The following is a 22,876-nucleotide window of genomic DNA, read 5'->3' as shown; positions in this document are numbered from 1 at the left end:
ATCTGTCTATGGTCTAAAACATCATCACATTCAAATTTAATAAGAATGTTGAGGCATTATGACAACTCTAATATCCTTCAGAACTAATATTTTTAGGGGGTAGCCTTTCCTTTTAAGTTTCATGATGACCTTGTTTTATTCCTTCCCTCTCTCTTGTGGGTAAAAGAAATACAGTTTTCCGGGGATGTACAAATAAACACTACTGAAATTAAACACACATACTTCCCACTGACAGTTGTCCTGAGTTGTTTTGGGGTTTTGGTGCTGAGGGTTTTTTGCATTAAAATATGATCTCAGAATTTAAAGAACTTGTTAATCATGCTCCAAATTCTCACAGGCAGCCTGCCCTTTTTTGAAAAACCAGACTATCTCTTCTCAAGGTGTAGTATAAAATGTGACATAAACTGTCAGTGTGTGTCCTTCAAGAAAATCACCCACCCACAGTTATTATGAAAAATATAAAAAAAAAAAAAAATCACTTTCTGTGTGTATCTTTATGAAGGATGTAAGCCTTTTGGTTTTCTTCTGTGAAAATATGTGTGAAATGCCATGGCATATATTATGAGTAAGAGCAGATGCGATAGTCAAATGGTCCCAAACATGCATGCAGTAAAAGGTCTGTCCAGAAGACTGTTCACAGAAAGGAGGTGTTTTTCACATATGTTCACAAGAAATGTTGAACACCACCTAGGCACGGTCAACCGGCCATTCCCACAGCCAAGGAGCAGATACAGTGCCTGTGTGGATACAGTTCCAATACACACAGTTACAAAAAGCAGTCTTTGAAGTGACAACAAAGCATCAGCAAGCCATCCCCGGGCAACTCGAACACGTTTTTAACGTCACAAAATGGACACAAAAAAAGACCGGCCTGCACTGAGCCTGCACAGGCATCATACGAAGGCCAAGGATGGCAACGGGGACTGCTGGGGCCTCCAGCTGGAGCTGACCTGCACCGTCAGAGCAGTCTTCAGAGCAGCCAGGAGCCCACAGCCCCAGCGGCAGACATGCTGCAACCACTACGTAGGGGTGGCCTGCGCAGCAGTTAGGTCACGCTCTGCCATGACTTGGGCCAGGGCCAGCATATGCAGGCTAGCTGTCTGGCCAGACAGCAGATACGATCTCCAAGGCAGCCACAAAAGGCAGCCTGCAAACAGGAGCCTTGTACAGCTTGTCTGCTACAAGCTGAGGGAGTCGTCTTGACGGGAGGTTGGTACCAGGCGCAGATCACCTGGAAAAGCACGAGGTGAAGGTCCTGTGTGAGCACAACCCTTGGTGCCAGTGTGCCCGTTAGAAGGGCACAAAGCCATGCTGAAGACCTGTGGAGCCCTTCCCGGGGAAGAGATTTTCAGGCTCTTGCAGCCCACCATCCATTTGTGCTTTTATTCCAGTTTCCCATTTTACATGTCACCCACTGAAAAAATCGAGTACCATCTTTTCGGTTCCTCAGATTTCACCTACTTATCACACTTTTAGCAAGTTTTCTCCATTGCCTTACTTTTGTAGCGCATTTCTCCATCTCAAAGGTCCTTTGCGCTGCTTTTTCCATCAGTTTTTTTGTTCTTGCTCTCAGGTTGCTCTGACGAGGCTCTAAAATAGCCATTTTCAATTCTTTCTCTTCTGCTGATCACTAGATCTGAAAGAGTACTTCTGGGACCTCCAGACATTTTCTATCGTCTCCTTAGTCCTCCTTCCCTTTCTGAGATCCTGCCAAAGGTGGCAGAGTGGTCACTGGACTTAAAGGGTCAGTAACACTGTACAAAGGTTTTGTTAAATAAACTTTCCTTAAAAATAGCCTGCCCAGCTCTATTTGTGACAGTGGCCTGATATTTTTAGGCTCTTGATTTAATAATAAGAAAAACAAAGCCCAGCTAAATTCTCCATCTGATTGTTAAACCAGCAATCTGAAAGAGCATTTCCTCCTCTAGTGACAGCTGAACTGAGGTCCAACTTTGGTTTAATTTCTCCTTTGGCTTCAGTACTTGGATAATGTTTTGTTTGTGTTTTAGAGCTTGCTTACCAGGCAGTTTCTCCAACCACTCATCACTATACTCTTTCTTTCAGCAGTATATACTTCAGATGTCAGATTTACTGACTAATCAGAATATTTGGCATTGGCAAATAAAAAATATCCGCCGGGTCTTTTTAACCAAAGAAAGAAGCACAGGAAATAACATAATGTGATATTAGTTACCAAAGAAGTAATGGTAAAAAAAGGTTTAGCCATTGGGTCATCACATCTCTAGCTGTATGTTTCTGCATAGAAGTCTTCCCTTTGGGTTGCTTTAAAGTAAAATAATAATGCTTCTTCGACATGCCACACAGCTGACAGTCTTTAAAAAACATAATTTTATCATAGAACTAATTCTTAACACGATGGCCCTTAGTTGCTTAGTTCTCTAATACACTGTCACATAGAAGCCCCTGGTGGTCAGATTTAATCACATTTCTGTTGTGACTAGCCCTTGGGAGACCACAGCTAAGATTTTCTTCGGTCCATGTAACCAAGTTTTGTATGACTTTATTCACAAGTGTTGCTCAAGATTAGACAATCTGTCTTTCTCCACATGCTGGAACATTTTAGTAGTAATTCTAAACTGCCTCAAATACATGTTGTAAAATGTTCTGCATCTGTGTGGTTTCTATATTCCAAATATGCGTGTGTGTTTCCATATTACAAATGTGCATGGCAGAATCTAATAAATCTAATGGTTACTGCAGTGTTGCACATTAATATTGTGACTGTAAGTCTACGCAACAGGCAGTATTTTACTAATTTTGAGTGTCACATTGTATGCAACCACCATGACTGCAGGAAGAAAAGTAGCATAGCAGATCAGTAAATTAACTACTGGACATTGTGGCATCTAGGTGCAAGGCTATGGACAATCTAGGCAAAGGGCTATGGACCAGCAAAAGGGAGTCACAAGATCTGGGGAAAGACTCCATGCTATTTCTTCCATCATACCCCCATGTTAACAGGCGACAGCACTCAAAGCAATTAAACCAAAGTATGCCATGGTACTGAGGGAAGAGGATATCTGGACAGGTCATGGCAGATAATGCCATGTTAGCAGTGAAAGTTGAAACAATTGTCATGATATATTACTACAGAATGCCAGACTCAGCGAGAGCTTTAACAACTCAAGCATTTAGCAACAAAGGCAGCCAGTCAGTCATATTCACCAACAATATGTAAGTTATACACAGTGAAGGAAGGACAGAAGAGAGAGAGGGCAGGGAGGGAGAGAGGGAGGAAGGAAGGAAGGAAAAGAGGAGGGAGGGAGGGAGGGAGGAAGCCACTTTGGAAATAGTTTTGGATTTACAGACAAGAAAACACTAAACAAACAAATAAAAAAGATCAAACTAAGAAAAGAAGCTTAGAAATCTAAGGCGTAACTTCAGAATATCATGACACATTGTTTCCTGAGAGTTCAGGCTCAGATACCCAATTCACACATATGAAATATGCCTCTGACCAAGTCTTCACATAATACACTGCAGTCATTCAACTGAGTGGATTAATGCTTCATGGGAAACTTCTAGGAAAAAAAACACCTCAGAGGGTAGAAAGGGACTGCTCCCATTCTCAAGAGGTAATTTGGAGGAGATAATTTACAACTCTAGAAAAGCACAGTTCAGTGTGAAAATGAAAAGAAATATTTCTGGTCAGTTCAACAAACCAAATCAAACCATTTTCATTCTTCAATATTGAAATATGTCATTTTAATTTAAAAACAAAAAACATAACAAGATGTGGTTATTTCTGCGTACCCATTTTGGAATGTTTCATCGCAAGCAAAAAGAAAAATTGTATTTCAGTTACTTGATCTGATAGGGATTGAAATCAAGCAATGAAATGCTGAAATTTCCTACTGGGTGGACATCCAAATTTGTTTCAAGTCTAGAAAACAAGTATTTCTTTTTCAAGGAAATATCTCATTCAAGTAAGCAAGGGTTATTGAGGCTATCATCTCTGACACAGAGATAACAGCAACTTGGCTTGTGAAAGAAGGAAAAGTTCTAAGTGTGCTTACATAAATCAATGAAGTTCAAAAGCCAGAAACTTTGTTGTGCAATTATTTCTTCTGCATTGTTCAAAAATAAAAGGTTATTGGCCAGAATTTTGGAAGGCTTGTTATCTCAGTGCTTTGAAACACAAATAAGTTACCCTGGAGCATATAAAGCATGGTGACACTCTCCACGCTATTTCCCCATGTGACACTGAAGCATAAACATATGGTTATTTATTTCTCTTCTACTAAAGGGTAAAGTCTTTCACATTTACTGTGGAATAACACTGTGCAAACAAGCAGAATAGCTGACCCACAGTAATGTTTCCCAGCAATAAATTTTTCATATGTCAAACCTCTCAATAAGCAATAACTACACAAATAACATTGTTTTTTTCAGGTGCCACTACCTCAAAGATCATAGCTAATATGCTTTCAATGACAAACAATTCCAAGCACAGGCAGCGCTAATAAATAAGAACATAATTTTGTTATTGTTTTGTATTAAGAAGAGCGTGACGAGGGAAATATTTGGAGACAAGTAAGAGTGCATCAAGATAAAAAGTTGCTTCTAGGAGGTTTTATTTAACTTGTTTATTAAGACTGGAATTCAGCTCAGCACAAAACTTTCTGTGACTTTCTGGAAAAAGTTTTCAGTCAAATGCAGAACAGCTGTGCTCTCCTGCAGTTGCACTAAACAATATCTGTCACAGCGTTCTAGCAAAAAGGGTCTATTCAGTTGAATGCAGTTTTGGGGATAGGAGGAACCTCAGAATGTATCTTAAAATGATGCCATTTTAGCATATTGTCAGCGAGTCAAGAAGGAACTTGTATATCATTCTCCCATGGGTTCAGAAGATCCTACTACAGTCAAGGTGGTGCTGCCCAGCTGTAGTAACAGAAGTAAGCCAGTTTGAGTTTTCTTAAGCCATGAAGATGTGCTCACACTTGCATGGTGCAAAGCACTGAGGAATAGAACAGGCATGGTTAAGAGAAACAGTAGCAGAAGCTTTGGGCTGAGTCCCAACCACATGCAACATTAGGCTTAGTAGAACATATCCCAGGATTGTTTGAATGTTAAGAAATGTAGTGACCTAATGTACTCCTTCCCAGGAAATGACAGAAGTTCTGTCCTTACTGGGAAAACAAGAATCCTGATAAGGCATGAGGGGACTGGCATCACTTGAATTTCACAGATCAGCTCCCATGTTGTAAAGTGGTCAAACTAGCAAGGGATGAATTTTCATTAGAGCAGCTCTGGTGAAGTCAAGCTCTGAATCAGTTCAAAACTGCTTTGAATTAAACATTTTGCTCCTAGCAATCTGTTGAAATAGGTGCCACAATCAGCGCCATTGCTGCTGCTTTTCTGCCAGGTCCTATCAGCATCCAACCAAAATAAACAAGCAAAGTTTATATGAAACTGTGCATTTCTCCTTATGATCGTCATTAGGTACCAGAGTTTTATAGACCAGACATAAGTTGTTTTATGTTTTATTTTATAGTCTGCATGCAAGAAATTAAAAGATAGGTATGATGGTTAAACAAAATACCAGCATTAGAAATGGATTATCAGTCTAATTCATGTCTCTAAATAGGTTCATTAATACCCTCAAAATGTCATCTGATACATAATTAGCAAATCATAAATCGTTGACCTCTCAAAAAGGCACATGCCTGATCCCAGTCTGAGATATTAAAAACCTGCTCAGCTATTATTTAATGTGGCATTTCCCTCACCCCTGTCACCCGGATAAATAGCTCACAGTTTAGCCTGTTCATCTGGAATTTAGAAATGCACACTTGATCCTCTCTTTGTATGAACTGAATCAACTTTTTGAGCCTATTTCTCCTTCCTCCATGTGCAAGTTTTAACCCGGATAAGCAGGTAAGCTCTATTTATAGCCATTACACCTTATTATGTAGTTGTTTGAAGTAGAGAAAAAAGAACTGAGAACGACTGCATAGTGCCTTGCTGCCTTGCAGGTCCTGGATTCTTTCCTTAGCCCTAACGGGATAGGGAGGCTCTGACAATGTGACATAATAATCATAAAAGTCTTCTGTTCCTGGATTTAGTACAGTTTGTTATGCTGGCTGCTTGAGATGAAGCTGCAGAGTGTTCAGTTTTACATGTGTCTGTTTAAAAATTTTAAAGAATACATAAAACAAGGCTGTATGGATTGCTGGAGTATATATATGTGTGGATCTAGATAAATCAGTAAGTCATGCCGCCTTCCACCCCCCGCCCCCGCTCAAACAAAAAACAGTTACAAGAAAACTAAAGGATAGGGAAAAAATAAAGAAATGCCAGAGAAAATCAGCAAGAGACTGAGAGCAATCCTGTGACATCCTACCAAAGAGGTACTTGGACATGGAGTGTGATTATCTGTTTTTGAGGAAAACTGTGATTGGAGGTTCTTTAGGGTATAAATATGTACAATAAAGATGCAAAAGTTATCCAGTTACTTGAAACAGAGCTAGAAAATTTAGATTAGAAATAAGATTCATTTCTTATTAACCAATGAGAATAAATACCTAGCAGATTACCTAAGGTTCTAGGTCTGTTTGTTTGCCTGTTTCTAAAATAAATGCTGCAACTCAAATGAGGATTAGTCAGGGTAGTACTTTTGTTTATTTTTTCACTGGAAAATTATATTCACAACAGTCCCCCTAGTTTTACAATCTGTTCATCAGTTAGCTATGGCAAGGGCATTAATAACTCATGTTCAGTACATTCATAAAGCAGTTGTTTCAGAAATCAATTGCAGTCCATAATTTTATCACATCTTTGTGTATTTTACAGTATGACTACATTAGCCACTCAATATGGTAGCTATTATTCAGAAAATCCCAAGAAAATTATTTTTAAACCTAAGGATTGTTGTAGAAATGCCAGCTGCTAATATAGGAGTGTTAGCAATTTGCACTGTACTAGGCTGGATGTTTTCAGTCAGGAACAAGTCAACATGAGTGTGACATGAAGATAGCTTCCTACCACATCTCCAGTGTCACTGGGCACAAAGTATCCTGGTTTCAGCTGGGATAGAGTTAATTGTCTTCCTAGTAGCTGATACAGTGCTATGTTTTTGAGCTAGGTATGAGAAGAATGTTGATAACACGGATGTTTTCAGCTGTTGCTAAGTAATGTTTAGTCTAAAATCAAGGATTTTTCAGCTTCTGATGCCGAGAAAGCTGGAGGGGCACAAGAAGTTGGGAGGGGACACAGCGAGGGCAGCTGACCCAAAGTGGCCAACGGGGTATTCCATACCATGGGACGTCACATCTAGTATAGGAACTGGGGAGAGTGGGGGTGGGGGGGTCACTGCTCAGGGACTAACTGGGCATCAATTGGCGGGTGGTGAGCAATTGCACTGTGCATCATTTGTATATTCCAATCCTTTTATTATTACTGCTGTCATTTTATTAGTGTTATCATTAATATTATTAGTTTCTTCTTTTCCATTCTATTAAACCATTCTTATCTCAACCCACAAGTTTAACTTCTTTTCTTGATTTTCTCCCCCATCCCACTGCAGGGGGGGAGGCAGTGAGTAAGCGGCTGCGTGGTGCTTAGTTGCTGACTGGGGTTAAACCACGACACCATTTGGGGTGACAGGGTATGTTTCCCCATAAGATATTTTTGGGGTTAGACAAATTCTTTGGGCACCAACCCAAAAGATGGAATCAATCCCAACTCCTCTTTTCACGCTGCCTTCTGACCTAGGCAAAACCATCATGGAACTGGTCTAAAAATCAGAAAATGCACTTTTACTTAGTATTTTGAAAGAAGGGTTAGAGACAGAAAGCATACATTGTTTTCTTTCGAAATCTAGGCAATGGTTTTTTTGGGGGTAGCTGCTTGATTTGTTCCAAAGATAACCCTCCATATTTTTTTTTCTTATGTTAATTCTTTCTCCCTTCTCCTAATGTTTTGCTTAACCATATTCTTATGCATACACACTATGATCATAAGCGCATTAAAGATGGTCACTCTAAAAGCCCATAAAACTTTTCAGTAATAGTACTGAAAGCAAGAAAACAGGGGAAATAAGGACACACCATTAAAAGCAAGATTCCTATAAAGCTCTGTCTTTTCCAGCTAGGTGTGATATTGTTTATGAAGCAGCAGGAGGATACTCATTTTCTGGCTTCCAACACTCTGTCTGCCCTGGGAAATTTAATCTAACTAACAGTAGGCAAAAATATTATACTTTGACCAGACTTCACATACCGTGAAGAGAAAAAGGGTTGGGACATATCTATTTTTAACCAAAAAGTTTCTAAAATTGAATCACTTTTGTGTTCCCGCTCAGTAAAGAAAATAAAAAACTATTACTTTTTGTGGTAAGCCACACAAAAATAAAAATCTTTTGGACTTTGATTGGAAAGAAAAAAACAACACAGCAATAATACACCCAGTAGCAGATTCAAAACATAATAAATCTTTTTTTCTCTTTTATTTTTCTTTTTTATTTTTGAACAGCAAGGAGTGTCAAATTCTAACCTTTTGCCTGAAGAAGCTCAAAACGACTCATTGCCTTTCTCCCAAGTATGGACATGCAAAGAGAAAGGATTAGCTAACAGAATAAGGGCAGTTTGACGTTATGCTGCTTTACCTCCATCAGTTAAGAAAGATGATAAAGATGCCATTAGACCCACAGGTTCTCTCTCTAGTTTTTCAGCAGGTTTATGTATGCAAGAAAGACATGGAATATAAGCCACCTTTCAGCTTATTTGCTGTATGGCTGTCACCACAGAAGGAACTTCCAGAATTGTGCTGCTTATTTAGGATTAGATTTAGATGAGTGACTTTTGTTTATTTTATTAATGTGTCCTAATTAGATGGGTTTGATATGATACCTAGCATGACAGCAGTTAAGTGCCTGTGTGGGGTGCCTGCACGTTGCATCGTCTCTTGTCCCTCCTGAGAAACAGAAAGAAAGTATCTTATTTCAATTCTTACTTGAATGCCTTCACAATATTTTCCTTGTATGATCAATCATTTAGAGGCAGTACAGCCTAACAGACTTAACAAAGAACTGAAAAACAAGAACTCATTCTCAATTTATCACTAAAGGAATACTCAGCCCTTGGCAACACTAATAATTCCTTGTGAACATTTCCCATCTGTGTCAGAGCTGTATCCAACAGTATTAAGATTACTTAATAGGTCTCATTTTCCTCAGCTACATGGCTTATTCAGATAAAACTATAGTGCAATCTCTTAGCTCATACCATCAATATATGTTATAGGTTAAAGCTTAATAAGTTTGTGTGACGCTATGCAGATGTAAAGTGCTAGCTGAGCTCCAAGTGTTTTCACTGCCCTAAATGGGACTGGCTTTATCTGAAGCATGTGCAGAATTACGCTTGAAGGTCAGAAACATGGCAGATAATTTGGAAGCTTATTCCACAATGGACCTTCCTTGGCAACATATTCTATAACTGTCACACACTACAAAAAGTCCAAAGATCATGCAGCTTCTATGCTAGATCCTATATCAAGTTATTCTTACTGTCATCAAGAGATTTGTTTTCAAAACTAGGTGTTACACCATATTGTGGCATTTGTGCCATCAATGTGAAAGGCATAGCATTTGTTCTTCTGATGTGGTATGTTACCCTACTTGTTCTATAAATATGTGTGTACAAAAACAAAGCCTTAACCATAACCTTGAAGACTTAAGTGACTGTATAACATTCAGCTGTGGAAAGCACCAAAAGAAAAGCAAAAAGTCTTCACCAGGAAAAAAGTGCAGCTCTCTTCTTGTGACAGGCTGCAACAATTCTGCAGACAAAGTCGCAGAAACTTTGTGTTTTACCTTCTGAAGTTCCTACATTTACATGAACTGCTGATAGCATATGACTTTCAAGAGCAGGATATAGAATGAAGATTGATCTATGTTTTACATCATCCAAGAAATTTCAAAATCTGATTGCACAAATGTTAATTTTTTTTTAAAATGCTAAAATGAATTAATTAATTTGGGAATGTTACTTTTTCTACATGTTCTGCTTATCCTTGTGAAAAAAACATCCTGCAATATTTAGATTTCAGATATATCTGAAACATGGCATAGCTTTTTCAAAATTACTTCAGAAAAAAAATTATTTCTGCTTAATACTAACTGGTCTACAAATGTCTCCTTAAGACAAAAGAAACACTGTCATATTATACATTTAGAAAAAGATGAGGTAATCCTTCTTTAGATTATTAGAGATCAGATTTAACACACCAAACATTCATTTTCTGGCAATACCAACCATTTTTTGTCACTTCCAACCGAGTCTGAAGAATGCCTAGGATTTCCCAGTACCTGCGAAATCAAGAACATGTTTTGTTCAGCTGATCCTAAGACAGAACAGTAATTATATATCAACAGAAGGGAAAGAGAAAAAAAACCTTTGCATACCCAGCTGGATGATAAAAGTGTAGTGTAACACCTGGATAAAAAAAAGCAGATTTATTTGTTCAGATACTTTAATAGTTTTTTGGCCGATTACAGGTAAAACACAGGATTTAGGAAAAGGTCACTTCATTATGAACACAGATAGGCCTTCTGTTTTCTCTATCAGTTGTACTGAAATACCACCCAAATACTATAACCACTCTATTGGTATGTGCTGGCGAACATATAGACAGACGTGGCTTCTGTTCAAAACCAGACTGCTCAGACTTCCACCCTACCCTATGCTTTGTATGTGACAGATATGATTAATAAAACTTGACAATGTTGCATGCTTTACCATCCATTATTATTTAACCTAAATCAATCAAGCTGCAGGGTTCCATTTTTATAATTGGATTTATTATCTACAAATAGACATCCTCAACTGGAAAACCTCAGAAGTTCCAAAAAGTTACAATTTAAAAAAAAAAAAAAAATCCCTCTATTTTTTTCCTTTCTTCTAGTCCAAACCAGACTTTTTCTATCCTTTAATTCCATTCCCAAGCAAGCCTCCTACTTTAGAGACTCAAGCCCTAAAATGCAGCTCTTGGTTGTTTGTATGAGAGGGTTTCACATTCCTCTGTAGGGCCAGACAAATAGTTACAGTCAGACCCAGCAATGAGTGGAACTGTTCCATGCCATAGAAATCCAGAATGAGTCCAACCAATGTGCCTTTTACATGGGATGTGAGTCAATCTGCATCAGAATAGTTGGCAAAGTCTCAGTAACTATTGAAAAATACCATTTACTGAAATGCTACTGGAGCTGAGAGAGATGAAGTTGAGTCTGGCTCAGCTCAACAGACCAAGATGCATTACAGTTGGAGTCATATCTGCAACTCCTGCCAGATCATTCACTGTATTATACAAAGCCCTCTACTGTGCCTGACTGCATGGAAAGTGGTAATGACAGCTGGTTTTCTGCCTGACTCTGTCTGGGGACCATTTTATATTCTAGTGTTGTAAACAGTAGATGTAGTCCTATATATGTCAGCTTTTCTTAGAGGTACAGAGGTCTAAAGCTGACCTCTTATGCACTGTACCCTCCAGTGCATGCATCCCAGCTACTACCTGGCTCAGCCCACTGAGTCAGATCTAGGCTGGATCTAGAAAATCAGAATTTTGAAAGGATGGACTGCTAGGTTTCTCTTGATTCATTCAAGGGGAAAGGTTGTACGTAATTTTGTTCGGAAGAAATGTATTTTGGGGTAAGGCTATCTTTCATTTCCATTTTGCTTCACTATTTCATGCAGTACTGTTATTGAACATAAGCCAAATTCTCCCTTCAGTTATATTTGTGCATGCGTTATCAACAAGCAGCCTCGGGTTGTCTTGCAACTCAGCAGTGATTTTGGCCCATTTGTTTTAATTCATACAGGCAATTGACAATTATTTTAAAGTTGACTGAGCTAATTTGTGAGTTTAGTTCAGGAATACCACAAAAGTATTACCTTCTAGCTTGAAGCAAATAGAGCACAAGAAGTCTTGTAAATTATTTCAATAGGCCACTCAAACCACTCTGGCCAAGGAGCACAGCTGAACAAACTATACAATTCAGAAAAAGGCTGGTTTTACTGGCATTTGGGCAAAAGAGACAGTACCTGCCTTATCTCGTGACCTTTGAAACTGTCTGTATCATATCAATCCCTTTTACATTTCTGAAATGAAAACAGTAAGGACTTGCTCTTACCTTCCTTACTAAAGGGAAGTTTTACAGTGTCTGAGTGGTGAAAAAAAGAGTGATGTGAGTCTGGGTCTGATCCTGATATTTCTTAGTGCAAATCAAAAGTAATTCCACCAAATATAAACTGGCTTAACACATAAGAGGATTTCAGAATCAAGCTTAATAGGTTATTCATGAAAAACTATAATCATGATGAATAATTGGTAGTAAATTGCTATAAAACTCTCCTAAGTAACTTTCCCAGTGTATCTGTAAATGTTTTCATAATTATGTTCTGACTTTATTAGACAACCAACTAATAGGCAACCTAGCAAGGGAATAACATCCACTGTATGGACGTCTACCAGCCCAACCACAACAGCTTAACAGAAAAATACAACTCTAGGCCTGGATGACACACTCCGATGACACTCTGTCCATTCCCTGGCAGGATCAACTGTCATGGTTCAACCCCAGCCGGCAACTAAGCACCATGCAGCCTCTTGCTCACTCCTCCCCTGCCCTGGTGGTCTGTGGAGGAGAATCGGGAAAAAAGTAAAACTTGTGAGCTAAGAACAGTTTACTAACTGAAATAACAACACCACCACCAATAATAATAAATTATTATTAATAAATTAATAATAATAAAGTAATAGTAACAGTAACAGTAATAGCAATAGTAATGAAAAGGAAGATTAAAAAAAAGAAAGAAAGAAAACCCAAGAAAAGACAAGTGATGCGCAGTGCAATTGCTCACCACCCACTGACTGATGCTCAGCCAGTCCCCAAGCAGCAATTGCCCCCTCCTGGCCAACTCCCCCCGGTTTATGTACTGAGCATGACGTTCTATGGTCTATATCCCTTTGGCTAGTTTGGGTCAACTGTCTGGCCATGCTCCCTCCCAGCTTCTTGTGCACCTGCTCGCTGGCAGAGCATGGGAAACTGAAAAGTCCTTGACTTAGGATAAGCACTACTTAGCAACAACTAAAACATCAGTGTGTTATCAACATTCTTCTCATCCTAAATTCAAAACACAGCACTGTACCAGCTACTAGGAAGAAAATTAACTCTATCCCAGCCAAAACCAGGACATCAACACAAATCAAACACAGTTGAGATGCTGGCAACTCAATCCTGAAATAAAGCACATAAATAAATTTGGACTTGTTGAGAGAAATGTTACGACTGGTATGGGACTGTACAAAGTCCTTGTTTCACAAAGCTCTTCCTGTTAATCATCTTGCCCTTCTATTGAATGGGGTTTTGACAACGTTTAATAGCATGATAGGTGAAAGTAAGCCTAAGAAGGTTCCAATTAAAGATAAGATTGACCCATTCCAACACTAGCTTAAACTATCCTGCATTTTTGCAACAAGCTTGTTTCTAAGTAGTAGCACTCTTCTGTTCAATGCAGTCACTTAGAGACAAACTTCTAATGATAATGGAAAGTAAGGTCAAGAGAGCTTTCCCTACTACATGAATAAAGCCCACCAAGCATGATGTGGTTAGGCATAAAATCAGAAGGTTAGTTGCCTCTAGAAAAAAGAAAGTATAATAAATACTATATATAATATAATAAATATATAATATAAATAATTAATATATAATAAATATAATAAAATATAAGAAAGTGGACGTCAGGCAATATCAGCAACAAACAGCGAGTGATGATTCTGTTCAAGCGCAAATATGAGTCACTTTATAACCAGGTCAGTTACAGACCTACACAGACATCCATGGTAGAAAGTTTATGATAGAAAGAGACATTACTCAGTCTCCTGTGTTTGGAATCTACTTTACTGAGTCAGAGGATCATTAAAGCCTGCAGAGTTTGAACAACATCCAGATACAGGACTCTGGCAGGGACCTCTGAACATACACTTGGAGAGCAGTTCCAGTTTTCAAGTCCTTCTGAGAAGGTTTACTGGACACATGTAGTTTCCCAGAAATATCCTTGGTTTTGAATGGGAAATGGCATCCATGACTTCAGACTGTCTCACAGCCCTAAAAAGTCACCTATTTCTCATCCAACTAGAGGGTTTCTGGGTAATTCCAACCTGAAATATGGAATCCTTATTTGTGAGGGCCAAGGTCCCATCCTGCCCATGGATTTGTGCAACAAAGCTGAGATGCACTTTCTCATAGAGCTCCAGACACACAGTACTTCACTTTGGGATTTTAACTCTTCAAGACATGCAAAGACATAGACGGAAATAGGCAGAGGAAGACACTTCACGGGAATCTGAAAAAAGATAGAGAGAAAAGACTAACTAAAATATATGTACACATCCATGTCCTTTTCTCTGCATCAGTTTTCCCACCATTCCAGAGATCTATTTAGGCTCTAATCATAGCTAAAATGCCTAGGGTTCCTCTGCACCTTGCTTGTGTTTTTATGACTATTCCATTCACAGTTCACTTGTTTTCATTTACCTTCCTTGAATCTACAGTTAAACTGTTTCCTTCCTCCTGCCATTACAACTAATCTCTTCCTATGCCCAAGGTACCTTATATTCCAAGAGACATATGCACCCATATAGCCTCCTAGGGTTTTAAAGACAAGGATCAACATATTGCTCTTCTGCTGTTTGAGATTTTCCACCTGCAGAGAAATTATGGGTCTGTTCCTCACATCTTTATTCATTGCATTGTCCCAATATACTTCTATCAAAGCAGTTGTCCATTAAGATTTTACCATGACCTTTTCGTCCATCCAGCAGAGATGTGAAGCAGCCAAAGTTTTCAACTGACTGACTCTACTTTCACTGAAGACACTGTGTGCATTTCATGATCACTTTATTTCCCTGCATAGGGTTTGCATGGCAAGGTTTTGGTAGCAGGGGGCTACAGGGGTGGCTTCTGTGAGAAGCTGCTAGAAGCTTCCCGTGTCTGATAGAGCCAATGCCAGCCGGCTCCAAGACAGACCTGCCGCTGGCCAAGGCTGAGCCCATCAGTGACAGTGGTAGCACCTCTGTGATAACATATTGAAGAAAAGGGGGGGATGGGAACTTGCTGTGGAGCAGCAGCCGGAGGGAGGAGTGAGAATATGTGAGAGAAACAACCCTGCAGACACCAAGGTCAGTGAAGAAGGAGAGGGAGGAGGTATTCCAGGCACCAGAGCAGAAATTCCCCTGCAGCCTGTGGTGAAGACCATGGTGAGGCAGGCTGTCCCCTTGCAGCCCATGGAGGTCCACAGTGGAGCAGATATCCACCTGCAGCCCGTGGAGGACCCCACACCGGAGCAGGTGGATGTATCTGAAGGGAGCTGTGACCCTGTGGGAAGCCCACGCTGAAGCAGGTTTGCTGGCAGGACTTGTGACCCTGTGAGGGACCCACACTGGCGCAGTCTGTGCCTGAAGGACTGCAGCCCATGGAAGGGACCTGCGCTGGAGTAATTCATGGAGAACTGTCTCCCATGGGAGGGATCCCACCCTGGATCAGGGGAAGAGCGTGAGGAGTCCTCCCCCTGAGGAGGAAGGAGCGGCAGAGACAACGTGTGACGAACTGACCCCAACCCCAATTCCCCATTCCCCTGCACTGCTGCAGGGAGGAGGTACAGAAAATCGGGAGAGAAATTGGGCCTGGGAAGAAGAGAGGGGTGGGAAGAAAGTGTTTTAAGATTTAGTTTTTATTTTCTCATTATCCTACTATGATTTGATTGGCAATAAATTAAATTAATTTTCCCCAAGTTGAGGCTGTTTTGCCTGTGATGGTCATTGGTGAGTGATCTTTCCCTGTCCTTATCTCAACCCATGGGCCTTTCATTATATTTTTCTCTTTCCTGTCCAGCTGAGGAGGGGAGTGATAGAGCGGCTTTGGTGGGCACCTGGCATCCAGCCAGGGTCAACCTGCCACATCCCTTTTTTACTGAGATGAAGCAACAGCGTACAGATCACCTAGCTTAAAATAGTCAAAGATGGATTTCAGAGGGAAAATGAACATAACATAGTTTCTGGTAGTTCTAAAGAGAGTCTTTGATTTAAGAGCAAGACGGACTAATTTAAAAAAAAACCACGTTATTTTTAATTACCAAGTCCTTGGCAAGAAATCTGAAAATATCTTCAGTTGGAGAAAATAGTTTCAATACAATAGGAATGATAATAGCAGGGCCCCCAAGAAAGGACAGTGGGGAGAAAGGGTAGGAATTAATTTCCAATGAAGGGAAGGGACTGTAGTTGCTTCACATGGGTTTGCCAACCAACGCTTAAGGAATCAAGGAAGATCACACCATGATGCAGCACAGTTCGTAGTTTTAAGGACAGGACTGTGTACTGTGTTCACTACTGCAGCATCCTTTCTTTGAGTTTGATTCATTTGAACAAATAGAATAAAATGGTTTTCCGTGTTGGATATTGAAACTGAACAAAATCAAGTAGCTATAGCACTGCCAAGAAATGGTTTTCAGGTTAAGACCTGCAAGAAATATATGTCAGACATTGTAGTGCAGGCTTCTAATTTTTCCTTGATGGACTTGCTCCCGGTGAAGTCAGAGCACTCACTCTGCCTCTGTTCTTCTGGTTGGAGAATGATACAAGCTTTCAGGTGAGCTCTTCTGTAAGTAGGGGAGAGAGATTTTTTAAGAGAAAGGTTGGAATCCTGCAAAATTCACATATGTGAATATCTGCATGTTCCTTGTTAATGAAAATATGGAGCAGGCTAACTTGCTCCTTTTAATTTTATTCTTAATGAATCCATAATGGCTGGAGATATTAGAGAATAAATATCTAAAAGGAAGCCATTTCCAGGCTGGGAATATCTACTTCAAACTTTTAAATATTTTTTTTACTTCTCTGAGCAAATGCTTCAAAAATTTTGGGCTAAAAACATAAATAGAAATCAGCAACATAAAACTCATTAATAAAATTATGATAGTAAACCAGTCTGCATGAGCAATACAACAGAACAAATATTTGGTCCTGAATGTATTTCTGTTCAAAGCATCTGGGAAGATTTTATAAAGATCCAGGTTAAAGAGACTGTACAAATTATTAGCATATTTTCTAAGTAGAATATGAACTGTTAAGGAATTGCTCATAATATTTCCAGTTATGCATTCCTAAGATACAAATAAAAATTCTTCTGCATATCACTCAATTCATTATGAATGCTTCCCATTGAAGGCAGAGTTAGTTTTCACCTTTTATGGACAGTTAAGAGCTGCACCTGCTTTATTCTGTTTTATGTAACAAAAGCACATTATCTTTTTTTTTTCCTGTAGTGTTTAACAGCCCATTTTTAAAGGCACAGCTTGAAGAACAACTAAAAATCGAGCCTGTCTTCCATTTCTGGATTTGCTTTTTTGGTATTTGTTTCATGCAGTAGCCTATTACTGTCAAGGCACAGTAGCAAGTTATACCTGTTAATAGAAAAAAGGGAAACAGTCTAAAGCAGTGATACTCGACTAAATCCAGTTCATCTGAAAAAATGCTGCCCTTTTCACTAGTCAGTAGTCCCAGTTCTTTGCTCATTTATGTCAGCTATGGTATTCAAGCAACTTTTCTGAAGATCTTGCTTGAATCCCTGGTACGGTATTATTCCTGTGTAACATACTCCTGACCAAGACTATCAAAATATAATTTGTCACATTCGATGAGGACATAGAGAAGACTGAGACCACCAAAGTCAAGACTTTGGGGGATATTAAATTTTTTGTACCCAAATCACTGCACCAGACAAGTATGTTTCTACACAGTAATCAACAGCATTCCTTATAAGAAAAAGAAGCATTACAATGTACCCTAGAGGAAGGATTTTAGTCTTGGGTAATAATAGCAATAATAATACACTTTGATTTGGGGTTATAGTTTGAATGACACTAAGTGCCTAAGTCATCACATTTACTCTTCAGTCCACAAAGTAGCGTGGGAGGCAGCAAAGTCTGAAGGATACTCTCAGTAACCCAGTGAGTTCTGAATGTTGTTCTTTGTCCTCTACTGCAGTTCAGACATCTGGCATACCTCAGGCGAAACTGCTCTGCTGCACAAACTAATCCCTCCCATTGCCTCTTCAGTTGCTCAGTGTTTGTGGAAGGCCATAACACCCTCTCACGCTGCTTTCATTAGCCTTTAACTTCAGCTGTCTGTTACCCTTGCCTTTCACTGCTTACAGCTTTCAGTCATTTAGACACAGTGGGCCAGATTCTGGACATTATTAACCTTTTAAGAGTGCTTTTGAAAACAGAGTGAATTTAGTCAACTGGGAAAATGCACAGTTTGGGTGCATTGCTTTGCAGGCAAGACTTCCCAAAGAAATCAGATCTGCAAAAGTGCTGGTCTACCACCTATACCTGAAAACACCAGCATGTGGACATTTTTCTGGTTAAATCAGTTCACAGTACAACAGAATATCTCTTTGCATTTGTGGTCCTGTACTAGACTGCAATACACAACATACCTGATCCTGTAGAAAAACAGCTGTTGGGGCTATATTCAGGTTTTGAAGGAGTTTAAGGCAGGTTGAGGTAGAACTTGGTGAGTCTGTGTCAGTTTCGAACAGATATGTGTCCTTCTGCCTAAAGAGTTATGAAACATAAGTGTGACCAACCCGTCCATTCATACTTCCCCTCAGCAAGTGTGGGCACTATTCAGCTGGACTAGTTGGCTGAAGACCAAGAATTTTCTCCCTTCTTCGCAGAAGATACGGATGATTGGTCTACCAAAATTCAGTTATTCTAATTCACAGAAAAGTGATCTGTACAAGAGGCATTTAAGGGAAGAAGGATCCATGGGTTGGAGAAGAAAAGGAAGTATGGCGTTGTGCTCCTCAGGGATAAGAAAGGGAAATGAGGGAGGCTGGAAGCATTAATTTCCATCCTGCTGGCTCTGTGACTGCACTGAATCACCGGAGCCTAATTAATTCTCAGAAGATCTGAAGTTTCAGGCCTCAACCCCTTGGGTTTTTTTCTAGCAGAGAAAAAAAAAAAATCTAATTTTCTTTACTCCCGGACATCATAAGTCTGCTATAAGGTTATACTAGCAAACTATTTGAGATGCTTTCTGTAAAAGGGAGTGAGGCGAGTCTGAGTATGGTCAGCCAGTGTTTATGGGGCTATATTGTTTTAAACAATTTTTGGAAAATGTGTTATAGCCAGCATTTCAAACATGCCTCATGCTCAGCGTAAAAGAGGCTTTCCTGTATTAATTCAAAGCACTCTGAAGCCCAGACACAACACAACACTCAGCAGCTCATAAATTTGTCAATGGATGAATTTAGCTTAAGAAAAATAAGCTGCATGAATTATAGGTGTGGCAGGGAGCACCACCTATATTCTTCAAGTTGCTTTGACCCTTTCCAGTTGGTTGTAACTTGTTATAACTTTGCCAAATTTTCACTTCCAGTTCAGAATTTTTTCTAATTTTAGCTAGAAACCTTCCATGCAGTTATCTGCTATTTGAGCTATTTGGGGAATTTTCAGTCAAAACAGCTCAGCGATTTCTGAGGGCAAGTGAGGGGAGAAAAAAAGAAAAAGGTTTTTACGTCCAGGGTGATAAATTCCTTTGCTCTTCAAGATGACGAAGGGGTCCCATGCTATGGTGCAGGATGTCCCATTCCTAACTCTGTGCAAAATCCACCATACCTTGTCCAAATGACAAATGTTTCAGAAGGCGCAATTTGTACATGAAACCGTAGTAGGTATGTGCTGATTGGCAAACGTTTCCTAAAATCACTGCCTACGCTGAACACGCAGTGCCCCTGAGCTGAGCAAGTCTCAGCCTTTTAAATGGGGTTCCCAGCTCCTATGGGGAGCGTCAATGCTGCCGGGGTGCGGGGGGTCTGGCAGCTCCCTGGGGCCAGGAGCTGAGAGTGCCAGGGGCTCCCCATGGCGGCGCTCAGGGCAGGGCCTGGCAGCCAGGGCCCAACTCCCCCCCCTGCCAGCAGCAGGGCGGCGGGAGGGCACCAGGATGGCCCCAGCCCTGGGCATCAGGCACCTCTCTGGGGCCAGGCCAGGGTGTAGGCCTGCAGGGGAGCCCAGCTCGGGGCCCATGGCCAGGCAGAACAGAGCAGTGGGGAGCTGGAGACTGGCCCTGCTGGGGCATTGCTGGGGCAGGGGCTGGTGACCCCGGGGGCTGGCGTGGGGCAGGGTGGGGGGAGCCCCAGGGGCTGGTTAGGGACGGGAAGGACCATGAGTGCCCTCAGGGCCTGACGAACACAGTGAAAAGGAAGGCAGCCTCTTCTGTACGCTCCGGCTACGGGGGGATTAGGTATGAGCTGACGGGGGAGAGAAGAATTGAAATGGAAAAGACGTATGGAAGCTGTGAAGGATGAAGGTGGGAAGGGTGAGCATGAGGAAAAGAGTGGAGTCGGAGTGAGAAAAATGGGGGAATGGGGCAGTAAGCTGGAGACAGAGATGAGTCTGTGACACAACCTGGTGGGCAGGCTAGGACATAAGGGCAAGAAAGGTTGGGCTCATCTAGTTCACATTTCTTTGCAAAACATGGAAATGAATCAAAAATTGCTGAACCTAAATACATTTCAGCTCTCAATAAACAGCTGTAAAATACATGCCTGAAGCGCTACTGAACAAATATGATGATAGCCTACTACTTTAATCAGGATTTCCTTACTAATTTGAGTGGTGTAGGTCTATGCAGTGATCTATAAAGCCTCTATTCTGACAGTAATCAATGGAACTCTCAGCATGATACCACTTAAAGAGGTTTCTGCATGTTTCAATGTCCACTTTCAAATGCCTGCTGTTAGTGTCACAGGGTAGGAGACAATCTCTCTGGGCGGTCCTGGACTCCTTCCAAACCACCTGCTCATCCCTAGTAGAATAAGCCCACCTTGGGATTCAAATAAAGCTTTTGTCTGTGCTACTAATAGACTTCATCAGTGCATACATTTTCCAGATTACACACATCCATTTCAAAATGCCATTATGTCAAAGTTGTACGGAGAAGTTTAATATTAATACCTGAGGTGTGGCAACCATGGAAATAGCTGGAAATGTGACTCTGAAAATGAATGGCCAAAGGAAGGAAATAAAACCACAACAAAATTCTGAGGTATATGATCCAGAGACAGTAACAATGAAATTAATGAAAAAAACAACCGAGTATTGGAATCAAATAAGTAATCAATAGGTCCCTCAGAAATTGCTAGATAATAAAAAGGCAGCTGAATCTGTGTCTGTTTTGAGCACTTAGCTCAGCATTAGTTTTAAATTGGTCTATTTTTCTATTATTACTATGTCTATGTGGAGCTGTAATCCACAAAGATTCAAAAGTATTTTGAAGAGAAGCGCTTCACTTTCACCTGAAATACTGCCACTTTTGGTGCAAAAACGCTCCCAAATAGGCTTTCTACAACAGAGAAATTCTTTAATTAAATTAAAAGAAGGAAGTGAGGAATAATTTTCTCCAATTGAAAACAGGTCAGTAATTTAGGTAGGCTAAATGCAATGACCAGAACTGGAATTTATAAGGCAAAAAAGGATTAAACACTGTGCTGTTACCAAACATTCCTTGGATTCCTTTGAAGCCACAAGGGACAGATTATCAGTTTTGTATCTCCTCTGTTTGACTGGGGCCATGTCTACAAGGGGACTTGTTGCTTCCATGTCAGACTAGAAGGACCCAAAAGCCTATCCACTTTTTTCAGCTATAAAAGACAATGGTTTGGTTCCCACTTTATTTGCCAGCATTTCTTCCTTTGGCACCCATGTTTTTCTGGATGACTCCTCTCCATCATTGTCAATGACCCATTCTGGTAGTATGCCTCACACTTTCAGATTTATCATCAGTTTCCTGCCATTTATGCACTCTATTTGAAATACAAGGATTTCTCATCTTGAGTCAGCTGTTGAGTTCTTGTGAACAGAGACTAATTTACCAGAGAAGTAAGATTACTTTTGACTTCACTCATACCAACAAAAATGGAAGAATGTTTCCTGGTTGTGGGCAATGCATCTGGACTAAAACCCCTCTCTTATATTTCACTTGGTGTTAACTCTAAGAAAAGTCAAACATTCTTAGGCCAGAATATTACAGTTTCTGAGAACATAATAATAGAGGGAATTCCATATTTTGTGACTTAAAATTATAAACATACTAAAATTTGCATAATAAGGCAGTGGACCAGTTATATGGATTGTGTAGCAATGGAAAACCAGTAAGAAGGAGGAGTTGCCCATCAACCGGTATGGTCAGATGGGTTCTTCCATTATGCTATTTGTAAAGTGTGATACTCTCTTCTTTGTTGCATTGCCTGATTGCTATGATGATTTTATTAGCAGCACTCCCTTGTTTTAGGATTTTTGATCTGCACTGTTCAAAGTCACTCACCAGTTGCAGTGCTTCATAGCTGAAAATGGCTATTTTCTGTGTAGCTTCATTATACCCAAACTGCTCACATAGTTCTCAATTAGCCTTTTATGCCAGCTCAGGGTTTTACTCCTCACTACAAAATTAATGAGTAGAACAAGTCACAAGGCCAAATGTGGGGATTCAGGTATAATTAACAGAAACAATGCCACAATATCAGTCTTTTTCCTGACATTTTCTGTATCTTAACCTCCTATAGAGGCTCCCATTGCCTCTGGTGGTACTGGCTCTTGATTATTCCTCATACCATTCCTCTGAATCATGGAGCACATTATTCAGAAACTCTTGATCAGAGTGCTACCATTTATCCTTCTGCTTCCACAACTGAATAACTAAAATTTTCAGTTAGGGAAAATGAAAGGAACAAAGCAAGTGTTTCATGGATGTTAAAAGAAAGAAGATCCTAATGCTCAGAGCTCCTGATAACTATCAC

General features: G+C 40.1%; 1 long non-coding RNA gene across 2 annotated transcripts in view; it reads right to left on the bottom strand.

Annotated features, from left to right (window-relative positions):
* Nucleotides 1–3,673: 3,673 nt before the first annotated feature.
* The window catches only part of LOC138685498 (uncharacterized), an 83,196-nt gene continuing 63,993 nt past the window's right edge, over nt 3,674–22,876 (bottom strand). The window contains exons 8-11 of one of the 2 annotated variants that reach the window (XR_011324781.1): nt 22,405–22,519; nt 14,179–14,363; nt 10,275–10,327; nt 3,674–4,902 (exon numbers count right to left, since the gene is read on the bottom strand). This is a non-coding gene — a long non-coding RNA (uncharacterized lncRNA). Of the gene's footprint in view, nt 4,903–10,274; nt 10,328–13,768; nt 14,364–22,404; nt 22,520–22,876 lie in introns of those variants that run through there. The other variant, XR_011324780.1, reaches the window with a different exon arrangement.

Source organism: Haliaeetus albicilla, chromosome 5, assembly GCF_947461875.1.
Source record: "Haliaeetus albicilla chromosome 5, bHalAlb1.1, whole genome shotgun sequence".
NCBI classification, from domain to species: domain Eukaryota; kingdom Metazoa; phylum Chordata; class Aves; order Accipitriformes; family Accipitridae; genus Haliaeetus; species Haliaeetus albicilla.
This window is presented reverse-complemented; position numbering and strand designations above follow the sequence as displayed.